The sequence below is a fragment of the Myxocyprinus asiaticus genome, chromosome 7 (assembly GCF_019703515.2).
Source record: "Myxocyprinus asiaticus isolate MX2 ecotype Aquarium Trade chromosome 7, UBuf_Myxa_2, whole genome shotgun sequence".
NCBI classification, from domain to species: Eukaryota; Metazoa; Chordata; class Actinopteri; order Cypriniformes; family Catostomidae; genus Myxocyprinus; species Myxocyprinus asiaticus.
This window is the reverse complement of record NC_059350.1, coordinates 26,098,562-26,110,736: the sequence shown is the minus strand read 5'-3', so window position 1 is coordinate 26,110,736 and position 12,175 is coordinate 26,098,562.

Genomic DNA, 12,175 nt, shown 5'->3' with positions numbered 1-12,175 from the left:
TTATTAAGGACACACACGGTCCTAAACAGACAAATAACCTAGGTTAACATCATTAACCCAGGGGTTCACATACTTTTTTCCAACCTACACTGTGAATGTTTGAATGATGTATTCAATGTGTACAAGAACAATACAATTATTTTTGTGTTATTGGTTAAAACAGATTGTGTTTGTTCATTATAGTAATTTAGATGAAGATTAAACCAGATTTTAAAACAAATATATACATAAATGCAAAGGGTTCACATACTTTTTATTGCCACTGTACTAATTCAGCTTGAATTTATTTTTTATTTGTAATTATTGAATACACCCAGCGATTTTTATTTTTATTTTACAATTTATTAATATTTATTCATTTAATTTGATTTGATTAATACATTTATTATAATGGTAACACTTTACAATAAGGTTCCATTCATTAACATTAGTTAATGCATTAGATATCATGAACTAACAATTAACAATATATTTTTTTCAGCATTTATTTATATTTGCTAGTGTTAGTTAATAAAAATACAGTTGTTAGTTTGTGCTAGTTCATAGTGCATGAACTAATGTTAACATACAACTTTTGATTTTAAAAGATGTATTACGATGTTGAAATTAACAATAACCAAGATTAATAAATGCTGTAAAAGTATTGTTCATTTGTTAGTTCATGTTAACTAATGTTGTTAACTAAAGAGTTAACTGTACAGTGTTACCATTATTTTTTTTTAAATACATTTATTATGATGTATCTAATTTATATAGGTTTATTCATTTACAGAACTCGACTGTGACACATGACTCATTAAGGATGACTCATGACTAATTAAGACATGCTAGTCTGTAATCAACAATCTTTTTGATTTTATAAAACATCAAATTCCTATCCTAGTTTAATATTTCCAGTTTTAAAGCTACTTGTCAGGTTATATTACACTGTTCTACAATTCAACACTTAAGATAACTCCATCTAAAGCTCGCGTTGGTCTGGAAATGACCAACTGGCATATAGTGTCTTTGCTTTTCTGCCTGACCAAACACTTTTGTCCTCCATCTCTCTCTTTTATCTCTTTCTTTCTCTTTCCTCCACCCACTACAACCACTCACACTCTTTTTCCCGTCACGGGTCTTCTGGAGTCTTTGTCCCTCTGTCACACCGCAGACGTTCGTCACTCCCCTTCTGCTTTTTCCCCCCTCAACCCTTTTTCTCTCTCTCTCTCTTGCTGTCTTTCTTATTTTCCTCCCTCTTTCACCCCCTTTTCACCTGGAAAAGAGGGTCAGTTGTGGCCCTGTGTCTCTTGGGGCGTCCCGTCAGATTCTGATCAGCGGGGTGTCTCTTTGTCTTCTTTCAGTCAGGTCACAATAGGGCCGTGGAATGCCAGTGTGTCCGTGTCCAATCCTCACTTGCCCCACAATGTCTCTGTGTCTATAACGGATCACACAATCTGGTTATTTGGTTTGCCAGGAGTCAGTAAAAATGCAAGGCCTTGAAAAGATGACCCTGTCCAGCCTCCGCACTCCTCCCAGTGCTTGTACAGGTCCTCCTTCAGATCAGTCCCTTCTGTCTCTCGTCCTCTTTCATTTGCTTTATTTATGAATGGATGGTTATTCACTAATTAGAGGACTGACTCATTCCATCTGTTAGATTTGGATGCTTTTTCAACCACATGCACAAATGCTCACAGTGTCTCTGCATTTTGGAATAATCTCTTGAGTTGAAAAACATTTAGATTGAATTCTTCCATTGTCTTTCAATTTACAACAATTGGTGGTGTTGAATAAGTGCAGACTGTGTGTACTGGCACCTTTGAACAAGGTTGAAGTGGCCTTTAGAAGACATCAGATTAGAGTTAGACCCCTGAAGTTAATTAATCCCACTTTATCCTGTTTCATACACTGCAGTGCCTTAATCCTGTCTAATGACTCCACTTGTTAAGACTTCAGTCGTTTTCTTTGCTTGGGATTGGTTTATAGGTTTGCTTTCCTTTCAAATAGTTTGTGACTGGATAGAAATGGCGCCACTGAAGTGTAAATAAGAATAAGAACCTCATAGGGCTAGTGTATGTGTATATACAGTTAATCTCTGTTCTATCTAGATTTAAGCAAGGGGTTAATTATGCAGTGACTCTAACTAACTCTGACTCTGACTGACGCTGTAGGGCGGTTGGAAGCGTGGATGATGGGATTTAGACTCTGTTGAAGTGACTGACGATCCTTGACACCCTCAAGAGAAGCTGCAATCAACTGCTTCATTTAAAGCCTCTTAAGAGCTGTAGGACACATATCCATCACTTTTACTATCCCAGTTTAACTGTGGCCTATCTAATCTCTATTGATTATTGTCAACATTAAGTTAATTGATTATGGAAATAAAGCTCGATTGTATTCTGTTCCATTTTATTATTGCCTCCTTCCTTTCACAAATGTTTTGAAGGTCTGTTATGGACAGCTTTGTGGAGGAACTAACTAAAAGTAGCAACACTTCTTACTTAACTACATTTTTCAGTAGTGTGAAAGTAAGTCTGCTATTTTAACAATTGTGTAGCTTTTCCAGTAATGAGCTACCTTTTTCTAATAAGCAGTGGTGTAGCATCACAAATTGTCAGTGGTGGGCAGTAACGTAAATAAGTATTTTTACTTTGTTATTGTACTTAAGTAAATTTGTGCTTTTTCTGAGTATTTTCATTTTAGCAAACTTGTACTTTTACTTCACTATATTTAAAAGCATAATATTTGACTTTTTTACTCCGCTACATAAAAAAATAAAAAAATGCTGTTCCTCACTACTTTGAAGTGAATAAGTAAATAAATAGTGTTAAATCGAAAGACATTAAAGGTGGTGTAAGCAAGGTTTATTTTGTATTTTTTTGGAATGGTATGCAGATAATGTTCCTTCTCCTGAAAGATATCACTAAAATAAATGTCGTGAGATATCTCACCAGTCTCTGTGACAGCACTAGACTGTGTAAACAGCAAACAAAAATGTGACCGTGGGCCCTATGCAGCCTTCAAGGGACTTTGTCTGGAGTCATTTTCTTCTTTTTTCAATCAAAATATTAAGTAAATTACTGCTGTTTATCACTATATTTCAACTCGGTTATATAAAATATTCTGTTTTTAAAAAATTGTATTCGTTTATATTTAGTACAAATGTATAAGTTTAATTTAGAGCTGCCAGAATTAATGCGATTAATTAAAAAAGTTTAATGCGTTAATTTGTCTTAATCACAATTAACACATTTACCGTTAATATAGCATAAACCAGCATAAACACTGGTTGGAAGGGCGGAACCTTTGCGATGTGTCTGCCCAGACTCATTACACTGACGCACACTTCACAAAAACACACACAACAGTACTTTCATGTCTGTGATAAAATGATGGAGAAAGGAGCCCTTACCCTTTTTGATGTACAAAACAAGCCCACATGGGACTTGTGATAGAAATCAAGTATTTTTCAGCCTATGTAAGGCACATTTTAATGACCAAAAAAGCAAGTCAAGTCTTAACTATCACCAAAACGCAGAATGAGACGTTTTTTCTGCAAGCGCTTTGCATGTGGAGCTCAAAGCGGTGCTTGCCGCTGATGCCCTAACGCAAATCATGAGTACAATTTCACGATTGCTGTAACAAAGCGGATAGCCACAGTCTGCCGGCTGATTATTGTGGAGAATGACAGTTTAAGAGAATTAATGCCCATTGCAATAAAAATGCAACCAATGGGGGGACTAGTTCTTTCAATTAGTCTAACTCATACTTAGACAATGGGAAATGTTTAATGTTACTTGAATTGGTGCTATTTTAGTGCATTTCTATCTTTATACTATGGAATGCTATGTTTGGAAAATGTTAATAAAGCATTATATTGAGGGTCACGTGACACCATGCGAGGTTCAGACGTGTGAACGGCGAGCTCTGTGCACTTTGCTAGTTTTAACGATATTAATGACATAAACCGGTGATATTCGATACACTCTGTACCATAACTGTTCTAGGAGGACAATATGTCAAAGAATTCAAAGTCCTTGTGCTCTGGTGACATTAAAAGACACTTATGTGCTCAAGCTGACACCCCTGAGCAAGCCCCGAGCCCGGGAGTTGATTTGGTCAGAGAAATGAGGGAAATTTGGCAAGAAATGTTGAACATGTCAGCAATGCTGACGTAGGTCATTGATGACTTGGAGGATCTTGCTGTAATATGTCGATTGATCTCGGCCATGGAGACGAAATTCACTGAGGTGGTTACAAGAGTGGGGGATGTCGAGAAACTGATTGATTATCTGGAGTCATTTGAGAGGGAATAATCTGCGTGTCTGGGAGAAGTTGGAGGACATGGAGAACCGTAGCCGGCAGAATAACATCCGAATCGTCGGAATTCCTGAGGCCGAAGAGGGTCAGAATATGGTGAAATTCCTGGTTGGGCTCTTTCTGAATTTGCTTGACATAACAGGCCATAAGCTGGAAATCAAGTGAGCTCAAAGGGTTCCAGCTCGGCGATCCGATGAGAGAGACAGGCCCCGATCAATTCTGGACAAATTTCTGAGATCATCTGATAAAGATCTATTGTTGCGTGAGGTGAGGAGTAAAGGAAGGCTTCTTTGGAAGAACCACAGCATTTTCTTGTTCCCAAACTTTGCGAATTCGACACGAGAGAAACGTGATCAATTCAAGGAACGCAAGAAACTCCTACATCAACAGAAGGTCGCTTTTGCACTGATGTTCCCGGCCAAATTGAGAATAGATGCTAAGGATGGCCATAAAACATTCACATGTCCCCAGCAAGTGATGTCCTTCGTAAAGTCAATGGAGTGAATATGTTATTTTGTGGTACTCACGTTGCAGCTGAGTGGACCGACTCACTGAACATTCACTTGACTGTTCAAGGAAACTGAGCACCTTTTCTGTTTGTTTTTGTGCTGGTTCCACCTAGCGGCTGGAGATTGTTTTGTGGAGTAATCAGTCTGATTCTTAAAAAGGACAAAGATCCAAGCAAGTATAAGAGTTACCATCCAATTTCCCTGATCCAGTTAGATGTTAAAATATTGTCAAAAATTTTGGCTAACCGATTAAGTAAAGTTATGACATCTCTGATACATATAGTTCAGATGGGGTTTATTCGGGGCCGTAGCTTTTCTGATAACATTAGGCATTTCATCAATATCATGTGGTCAGTGGTGAACGATCAGACTCCAGTCACTGTCATCTCACTTGACGCCGAAAAGGCCTTTGATATGGTAGAATGGGATTATCTTTTTAAGATGTTGGAAATGTACAGATTTGGGAATACTTTTATTGGTTGGATTAAGTTACTTTATATACACCCAGTAGCGGCGGTACAAACGAATGGATTAATTTCAGATTATTTTACTCTGGATAGGGGCACCCAGCAGGGTTGCCCTCTTTCCCCATTATCGTTTTGTCTTGCCCTGGAACCATTAGCAGCCACGATAAGGAAGGAGGATGAGGATTTTCCAGGGGTAGTGGCAGGAGGTGTGGTGAATAATCTTTTGCTTTATGCAGATAATATTTTATTATTTGTCTCCGACCCTACTAGATCTATGCCTTGCCTCCACAGAATTATTAATTCCTTTTCTAAATTCTTAAGAGTTAATTAGTCTAAATCCAAAGCTTTGGTTCTGACAGCATACTGCCCGGTAACGGCTTTTTCAGCCAGGTGCCTTCCAGTGGCCCAAACAGGGCATTAAGTATTTGGGTATTTTATTCCCAGTAAATTTGTGTGATTTAGTTAGAGTTAATTTTGATCCTTTAGTAAAAAGTTTTTCAAGCGAGGTGGGCAGGTGGGCTTCATTACATTTATCTATGATTGTGAAGGTTAATGTTATTAAAATGAATTGTAGATGTCCCCCTCTCTTATTTCAAGCAATTTGATAGCATAGCGAAGTCCTTCATTTGGAATGGTAAATGTCCCAAATTACATTTCAGTAAGTTGCAAAAGATTTTGTTTTATTATTATGTATTCGGTCTCAGACATTTGTCTCATTGGTCACTTCCACCTGAGAGAGCCCCTACCTGGTTTTGTACTGAACAGGAAGTTCTTGCCCCTATTTTGCCATTGCAAATCCTTTCTATCAAACTAATCGGAGAAGTTAAGTTACACCCCGTTATCTCGCATTTGCACTCGGTATGGACAAAAGTGTCCAAAGTGTTTAATTCGGACATTTATTTAAATGTTTTCACGAGCATATGGCTGAACCCAAAGTTATGTATTAATATGTCCCCTTTCTGCTGCTCAGAGTTTATTGAGAGGGAGGTAAATACACTCGGTGACCTATATGAGAGTGGAGTGTTGAGATCCTTTGAAAATTTGGTTCAACATTTTGGGATTCCCAGATCTCAGTTCTTTAGGTATTTACAGCTGCGCCGCCTGCTCTGTACTATTTTGTGGAGTAGCATACACCCCCCTAAAGTGGCAGATACCCTGGGAGTGGCTTTTGGAAAAGGTCACGAGGCATCAGTGTATTACTCCCTGCTAATTCAGATACTGGGGGACGCAGCTTTAACTTCTATCAAGAGATTATGGGAGAAAGATTTAAACTTGGTATTGGAGGAGGGAGTGTGGGCTAGGATTCTAAAAAAACATCAAGTCTGCATCTGGAGATGCAAGGGTGCACCTTATACAATTCAAGATTTTACATCGATTCTATTGGACCCCCTCTAGACTGTATAGGCTTGGTCTTAAAGAAATGCCCACCTGCTGGCGATGCCAATCAGAAGATGAAGACACAACCCAAGTTTTTTGTGGTGTGTTAAGATACAAGAATTTTGGTTGAAGGTTCAGAGTTGTATGTGTGATGTATTGGGCACTCAAATTTCATTTTGCCCCAGACTCTGTATTTTAGGTATGGGGTGGTCATCAATAAAAAAACTGGGTCCTAACCAGATTTATGATTGCCAGACAAATTATTTTAAGGGGATGGAAGTCAGCTGGAGCGCCCTCATTTCAGGAGTGGTGGATGGAGATGGGGTGGGTGGTGGCTTTTGAGGAAGTATATATATATATATATATATATATATATATATATATATATATATATATATATACACTCATGTGTAACCACAGGAATGTTTGTTGAGGGTCAGGATGGGTTGGGATTGGGAGGGGTAATAGTGGGGGTTAAATGTTGATTCTGTGTATACAGTATATGTTTTGCTTTTTTTTGTTTACTGTATGAATCAATAAAAAATGTTAAATCACAAAAAAAGCATTATATTGTTACATAGTGTTTTGTTTTCTTTCCTAAGATAAATGATTTATTTTTTGTAATTAACATTTTTATTAAATCTTACAATAATAAAGAAAAAAAAAAAATATATATATATATATATATATACAAACAACATTTAAACCCACAACCACCACCACCCCACCAATCCCCAACCCCGCCCCAACAAACATCCCTGTGTTTACACAAGTAAATATACAGAAAAAAGCAAACAAACAAACAAAAATATATGTATTAATTAATCATACTCAACCAAATCTATACTACTCTCTCCACGCCCCACCCTGAGAGCCCTCCAAAAACTCCAAATAATTGCCCCATTTCCCAAATCTAAGTTACCCCACCTTCCAAATGACACCTCTTCAAAAGCCGCCACCCTCCCCATCTCCGTGCACCACTCCCGAAAGGGGGGGCGCACCAGCTGACCTCAAACCCCTCAAAATAATCTGCCTGGTGATCATCACACAGGTCAGAACCCAATTCTCTATGTGACTATTCCACACATTGATGACTGCCCCATCGGCCAAAACACAGAGTCTGGGGAAAAACGAAACCTGAGTGCTCACCACGTCACATACAAAACTCTAAACCTTCAACCAGAATTCCTGGATCTCAATACACCACCAAAAAACATGGGCCGTGTCTCCATCCTCCGAATGGCATCGCCAGCAGGCAGGTGTGTCTTTAAGACCAATCCTATACAATCAAGAGGGGGTCCAATAAAAATCTATGTAAAATTTTGAATTGCATAAGGCGCACCCTTGCATCTCTAGATGCAGACTTGATGTTTTTGTAGAATCCTAGCCCACACTCCCTCCTCCAATATCAAGTTCTTTCTCCCTTAATCTCTTGATAGAAGTTAAAGCTCCATCCCCCAGGCTCTGAATTAGCAGGGAGTAATACATTGATGCCTCATGACCTTTTCCAAAAGCAGTATTCACCACTCCCAGAGTATCTGCCGCTTTAGGGGGGTGTATGCTACTCCCAAAAATAGTACAAAGCAGGTGGCGCAGCTGTAAATACCTAAAGAACTGAGATCTGGGGATCCCAAAATGTTGAACCAAATTTTCAAAAGATCTCAACTCTCCACTCTCATATAGGTCACCGAGCGTATTAACCTCCCTCACGATCCAGTCTGAGCAGCAGAAAGGGGACTTATTAATACATAATTTTGGCTTCTGACATATGCTCAGGCAACAGTTAAATAAATGTCCGAGTTAAATACTCTGGACACTTTTGTCCATTCCGCATGCAAATGCGAGATAATGGGGGTGTAACTTAACTTCTCTGATTAGTTTGATAGAAAGGCTTTGCAATGGCAAAATAGGGGCAAGAACTTCCTGTTCAATACCAAACCAGGGAGGGGCTCTCTCAGGTGGAAGCGACCAATGAGCCAAATATCTGACCGAATGCATAATAATAAAAAAAAATCTTGGGTAGGCCTAGCCCACCTTTTTCAATCGGCCTATGTAACTTATTGAAATGTAATCTGGGACACTTACCATTCCAAATGAAGGACTTCGCTATGCTATCAAATTGCTTGAAATAAGAGAGGGGGACATCTACAGGGAGAGATTGTAGCAGGTAGTTAAATTTTGGAATACAATTCATTTTAATAACATTAACCTTCCCAATCATAGAAAAATGTAATGAAGCCCACCTGCCCACATCGCTTGAAAACCTTTTTATTAAGGGATCAAAATTAACTCATACTAACTAAATCATACAAATTTGCTTGGAATAAAATGCCCAAATACTTTATGCCCTGTTTGGGCCACTGGAAGGTGCCTGGCTGGAAAGCCGTTTCTGGGCAGTACGCTGTCAGTGCCAAAGCTTTGGATTTAGACCAATTAACTCTGTATCCTGAGAACTTAGAAAAGGAATTAATAATTCTGTGGAGGCAAGGCATAGATCTAGTGGGGTCGGAGATGAATAATAAAATATCATCAGCATAAAGCAAAAGCTTATGCGCCACACCTCCCGCCACCACCACTGAAAATCATCTTCACTTCTTATTGCGGCTGCTAATGGTTCCAGGGCAAGACAGAACAATAATGGGGAAAGATGGCAACCCTGCGGGTGCCCCTATCCAGAGTAAAATAATCTGAAATTAATCCATTTGTTTGTACCGCCGCTACCAGGTGTCTATAAAGTAACTTAATCCATTCAATAAAAGTATTCCCAAATCCGTATATGTCCAAAATCTTAAAAAGTGAATCCCATTCTACCATATCAAACTCCTTTTCAGTATCAAGTGAGATGGCCGCGACCGGAGTCTGCTAATTTGCCACTGACCACATGATATTGATGAGATGCCTGACGTTATCAGAAGAGCTGTTGCCCCGAATAAACCCCACCTGATCTATATGTATAAGAGATGTCATTAGCTTTACTTAATCGGTTAGCCAAAATTTTTGACAATATTTTAATGTCTAGCTCGATCAAGGAAATTGGATGATAACTCTTACACTCGCTTGGATCTTTGTCTTTTTTAAGAATCAGACTGATCCGGGCTTGTGTCATGGTTGGCGGAAGCTTTCAATTCTTTAATGATTCTGTATAAACTTCTAACAAATGTGGAGCCAGTTCTGTAGCATAAGATCTAAAAAATTAAGCAGCAAAGGTTATCTCAGAATCAAGAGAATTTTTTTGCTTAGTCATCAGTTTAGGGAGTTCTAATGGTTCCACAAAGTTTCTAATATCCTCATCATAGACAAAGACGTGGAACTATAGAGATCAAGATAGAATTCTTTAAAAGCATTATTAATATCAATGGCTGAGGTAAAAATTTCACCACCAGCAGATTTCACTGAGGGAATGGTAGAAAAAGACTCTCTCTGCGTTATATATCTAGCCAAAAGCTTCCCTGCCTTGTCCCCTGACTCAAAGTATGACTGTCTTGCCCTGAATAAACAAAAATCCACCTTCCACGACAAAATGGTATTATATCTGTATTTCAATCAGGTCAATTCTCTGAGGCCATCAGATGACATTCGGCACTTCAGCTCTACCTCGGCACTTTTAATATTCCTTTCCAACTCCATGGGTTCTTGTGCTTTGGTTTTTTTGATAAATGAGGCATACTGTATGATCCGACCCCTAAGATCTGCCTTAAGTGCCTCCCAAGCCATGCTCACAGAGGATACTGAGGACCAGTTGGTCTCCATATAGACACTGATTTCAGCCTTTAGCATTTGTTGGACTTCAGGATTTTGCAAAAAGGATACATTAAAGTGGCAACTATATGATTTCCTTTTCTCCCAATGTAGCAACACCTCTAAACTCACCAGGGCGTGATCTGAGACTAAGATGAATAGAACAATCAACAACAGATGAAATGAGGGACTTAGATATATATAAAAAATCTATTCTAGAATAAATCTTATGAACTGATGAAAAAAATTTATAGTCTCTCCCAGATGGGTTTAAAAGTCTCCAAATATCTGTAAGACCAAGATTTTTACACATCCTGTGAAGTGTCAGTGTTGCTCTAGGGGGCTTACACACTTTTGCTTCACTATGATCAAGGACTGAATCCATCAAAAGATTAAAGTCTCCTCCCAATATTATATCATGAGGGGTGCCAGCGGCTTGCAACATCCCTTCAAGATCTATAAAAAAGCCCTGATCATCAGCATTAGGTGCATAAATATTAGCCAGAATCAACCTTTGCCCCTGTCTTTCTGATAAAACAACAATGAATCTTCCTAATTTATCTTTAATCTGTTTGAGACATTTGAATTGTAGATGCTTACTTATCAATGTAATGACTCCCCTGCTCTTACTTGAGCCAGCACTAAAGAAAAGATGTCCACCCCATATCTTCCCAAATTTTTCAGCTTCCTGCGGGGAAAGATGCGTTTCTTGAAGAAACACTATATCATATTTCTTACGTTTAAGAAAAGAAATAACCTTCCTTCTTTTTATGGGCTGCCCCAACCCATTCACATTCCACACAGAGAGAGACAATCCACTCATATTAACATTTGACATTTTGACATATTAGAGAAATTAGATTGTGTGTCAGAAATAAAATTATAAAAACCACATTCCACATTGATGCAACAATCAACCCCCGAACTTCCCCCAGAACAGAAAAACATGTGCATTAACCTGCGCACAACTGTGCCAACCGGTGTCCATCCCTCTAAACTCAAACAGTCCATGTACGCCTACAAGAGTCCCCGTGACAACTTTGCCATCAGATTGCTCTAGTCCGGTGCCTCTATACAAAAATTTGTAATTCAGAATTACACAACAGAAGAAACTCACGCCCATAAGCGGAATAAACACACACAAAAAAAAACATGTAGATTCATCCAATTAATTGTCTCGAAGGTGTGTGCCTCCACAGAACAAGCTCCAGCCTCTAGCATAACCAGCACAAAAAAATAATAAAAATAAATAAATGGGCCGTTCAATTCTTCGGGCAGTCAAACTCACACCAATGTCCTGCAAGAAATATTGCACAAAATCAACTCCAGCCAACAGGAGGCATAAGCACCCAAAACGAGCAGATTCATCCACAAGCTGTCCCGAAGAAAGGATTGTACACAAAACAAACTCCAGCCACTATGTGGAAACAGCACAAAACGAAATGAAAAAGGCGCTCAGTTTCCTTGTACAGTCGAGTTTATGTTCAGTGAGACAGGTCCACTAGGTGGCAACATGAAAATCACCAAATGGCTTACTCACTCCAATGTCTTTATGTAGGATAATGCTTGCTGTGGGCGTACTTAGAGTCTAATTCTAAATTTGGCCAGAAACATCAGTACAAAACTTCTGTTGATGTAATAGTTTCTTGCATTCCCTGAATCATTCACGTTTCTCTCTTGTCAAATTCGCAAAGTCTGGGAACAAGAAAATGCTGTGGTTCTTCCAAGAGAGCTTTCCTTTACTCCTCGCCTCATGTAACATGAGATCTTTATCGGATGATCTCA